The sequence below is a fragment of the Furipterus horrens genome, unplaced genomic scaffold, assembly GCF_987537825.1.
Source record: "Furipterus horrens unplaced genomic scaffold, mFurHor1.1.pri manual_scaffold_9, whole genome shotgun sequence".
NCBI classification, from domain to species: domain Eukaryota; kingdom Metazoa; phylum Chordata; class Mammalia; order Chiroptera; family Furipteridae; genus Furipterus; species Furipterus horrens.
In genome coordinates, this window is record NW_028327179.1 from 67,512,519 (window position 1) to 67,516,849 (window position 4,331).

Here is a 4,331-nt window from a genome sequence, read left to right on the forward strand (position 1 = left end):
AATAAGTCATTTTAAAAGAAATGTAAACATAAAATTTTTCATTATTAGTCAGTTGAAAGTAAATGAATACAAACTTAACCCCATTCAGTGTATTTATTTTGTTAACTTATTAAAGGCTATATAACAAGAAGTGAATACAATCCTCTTATACTCTATGCTCTAATATAGGGAAAATAATTTGGAGATTAAAACTAACAATGCAAGAAAAATAAAAATTAATTTGGCACATATTTTGTATTTAAACCTTAGTTCAAACTCAAGTCACTTTGTAGTTTAAAATACTGTGTTGCTCAGATATATTGTGTTAGGTCAACAGAGGATTCAGCTAGCTTTGTAAAAAGCTGGTTACTAAATTATTTTAAATTAAAAATAGGTTTTAATTACAACTTAAAATCTAACTGACTAGAATAAAGATGGCAAATCACATTCTAACCATTTCTCTAGGCAGAAGTAATGAAAGCTAAGCATCCAAGTCTACTGTTTCAAATATTCAGAAAACAAGATTCAAACAACTTCTAACATTTAAATGCTAATGAAGAAAAATAACATAAACTACATATTTTCATTATTAATCAGGTTTTGAATTACACACAAAACCTTTAAACAGCAGAGTACAAGATTATTACATGAGAATGTGTAACTTGAGAAAATAAAGTGTGGTTTCACTCACAATTTGACACATCATTTCCTTTACTACCTCTCTATGTTCAGTCACCATCAACACATACTAAAAGGAGGTATGTGACAACTAAAAAAATGGAAAAATTAGTAGTTATAAGTAAAGAGTTTACAATTTTCTGGGAAATTTGTACCTTACATTGATTCTAATGTATTACATCACCTGATAACCCTGGCTGGTTTGACTCAGTGGATTGAGCGTCGGCCTGCGAGCTAAGTGTCGCTGGTTTGATCTTCCAGTCAGGGCACATCAGAGAAGGAAAACTCTGATTCCAAAAAACCTCCGCTGCCTTGCGGCATACCTCTTTAGGGGAAAGGCTAAGGGAGTAAACCCCGACAGAAAATCCGGAGCCGGAGTCCCTAAGGCGGTTTGACGTTGTAGTCAACACCGGCAACTCCTGCGGCGCACCTGAAGCCAAGCTGTATTGACTCCGTCTTTCCCTTGGGTCCTTCAGCTGCGAAGAGAGGGGGGGGGGTCTGCTGCATGGGCAACAGCAGACCCTCCATATCACCCTGCCCAGGCTCTGTAGCTTCAGCTTCACTGGAGAGGACACTCCAGCGTCATCGCAAGATGTCGATTCAACACGGGAGGAGACAGATACCGTGTCACTCCCGAATCGGACTGCACAACCATTCTCGGCAGTGCAGATAGACTCTTAAGAAGCTACACCATCGTCTCTCGAGACGGACGGCTGCCGACGACATCACCTGATAGATATACAAGAATGTGTACAAACACACATACTTCAAAAAATAAAACAAAATCATAGCTTTAAACTCTAAATGGATATTATTGATTTCACACACTGCAGTGAATGTTTACTTGATAGATTTTGAAACAAATATTAGTCAATCTGTTTCCTAAAGTTGAAGTTGATTTTATTCCCTAAATTCATGAGTCTTCAGTATCCAATGCTCCTGTAAAAAGTACAAACATGTACATAAAAATTAGTGTCCCTCCCTTCATATCTGAGAATCCTTGAGGTCAAAAGTTTTGACAGTAAGTACATGCAGAGCTGAGTGAGGATGAATAGAAAAAAGAAATGAAAATGAAGAGTTATTAAAGAAAATTTGCTGGCTATGACCAGATATTAATGTATTTTTTCAACTCTATATATCATGGTTATAATACTGAAGAGATCACTAATTTGAAACCCAAATATCTATATTATTCTCTTCTCAATCATATTCTGTGAAGATCCCCTTTGTATTCAATAACAATTTGCTAGTGCTCTGAGAAGATAGTATAGAGCAGATTGCTTGTTCCCATAATATTCAAGGATGTTAGAGACAAAGCTCCTAAGCCACCATGTTTTGGGGAGGCAGCTCCTAGCCCTTGGGGCATTGAACATACTGGAGGGAACACCTGACTTGCCTCCCTACTTAATTCTCATTTAAATACATTTAGATGGCCCCAACCAATGTGGTTCAATGGGTTGGGCTGTGTCCTGCAAACCGAAAGGTCACCAGGTTCAATTCCTAGTCAGGGCACATTCCTGGGCTGTAGGCCAGGTAACCAGTTGGGGGCATGGGAGAGGCAAGTGATCAATGTTTCTTTCCCACTCTTTCTCCCTCTTTTCCCCGTATCTAAAAATAAATCAATTAAATACATTTAAATGATATTATAGAAAAATAAACATTTAAAAATTATCAATCTCTTTTGGTTAAGTGTGCTAAAAAATTAACATGGACTCTCAGAAGGAAGTTATAAAATTTTAAAATGACATTTCTCCCAATACAGAGTTATTATGATAATGTATTCACATATCCTCTACAAGCCAAACAATTAAGCTTTTCAGAAAAAAATATCTTAGAAAAATTTGAGTGAGCACCAAGTTGAGAGTCTTTGGGTTTCAACTCTACACCAACATTTAAGTGATGTATTGAGCACATTTCATCAGAGGAATGAGCTTTAGATAGCTATTCTACAACAAACCAAATCAACAAAACCTCAACAGAAATATTTGATCTGGAAACAGTAGATTTAGATATTAAAAGTCCTGTAATAATATCAAAAGTTTGCTACCAAGACCACACACTTATTTACAGTGTAGCCTATTTAGTTATAGAAATTACTTCAAAGTTAATAAAAATAAATAAAATTGCAAAGAACTAAACAAATTAATTTTTAAATTATTTAAAGATCAAACTGGTTTCTCAGTAGTCATGATAATATGTGTGAGAGTTATAAAAGAATCCAACATTTTTATAGTTTCCAGTCTTTTGACACCTACTTCTCACATATAGTCAGTATCCTTATATGGTATGATCAGTTATCCTTGATATTTAATATTATTTCACCTTTTATTTTTGCATTATCTTAGATATAATCTCATAGGAGCCTCCATTGTAAAATGGAAAAATGTCATTAATTTTCTTCTATGGAAAATTTAAAGATCTCATTATGGAGAAATGTGTGCATCAGTAGTTGTCATTTTGGTGAAGTAACAGTCTTAGACAGATAACCATTATACAGTACAATTGTTATTTCTTGCATTTAGAAAAATTATTGGGTCACTTGAAGAGCACAGATGATACATAAAATTTGAAAGACAGACATTGAGATCAGTATCTAAAAAGAGATTTCAAGCCTCTTGGCAGATGTTAAGTGATATACCAGGGTATATTTCCAAGGAACCTAATCAAAATGAGGAAGACAGTGTTTCTATATTTTATGCCAAAGAACTCAGAAATGATGGCTTGAACAAAAGAGAATTTATTTTCTATACCTCAGGTGGTCTCCCATGAGCAATGATACTGAAACCCATCAGGAGAATAATAGGTAGTAACTTCATATTCAGTGATCACTCTAACTGTATTCAAAAGGTGACTATGAAGTCAATAGCTTTACTTTTCCATAAAGCCACAAAACTATCCACTTGCCTTTTGACTTTTCAGAAAACATTGTCAGTATCCAATAGTTCAAAATTTTCTTGGCCGAACTATAAGAGAGCCCTTTTTAGGGCAAGAGGCATCCTATTCCAGCCCAGTACAAAGAAAAGGCATTGATAGGGAGCTAACCAGCTGACAGCTGTTTCTCCTTATTCGAAGGGGCTGGGATTGAATGTTGGATCTGGGCCTGACATGGAAAACTGTCTTCATGTAATTTTCCAACTCTGATTGATTCATAGTGGCCACCTGAAGTACCTGGAGCAATGTAGAGGTTTAATAAATACCCAATGATGAGCCCTGGCTGCTGTGGCTCAGTAGATTGAGCATTGGCCTGTGAGCTAAGTGTCGCTGGTTCGATTCCCAGTCAGGGCACATGACTAGGTTGCATGTCAGGTCCTCAGTTGGGGGCGCAAGTGAGAGGCAACCACACAGTGATGTTTCTCTGCCTCTCTTTCTCCTTCCCCCTCTCTCTAAAAATAAATAAGTAAACAAATAACTAAATAAATTATTAAAAAATAAAAAATAAATACCCAATGATGGATTATGAGACCAAATCATCACTTTAAAAGGAAATGTACCATCATCTACTATGAGAAGTGGAAGGGGAGTAGGACACAAAGTCCAGTGACTTACCAATCAGTGTTGGGTCCCTCAATGACAATGAGATCTGGGAAGTGTTCATACATGTGGCCCAAATGGAACAGGGTGGTTCAGATCAGATTGCTAGGGAGCAGATGGGGTAACCCCAATCTGGAATGAGA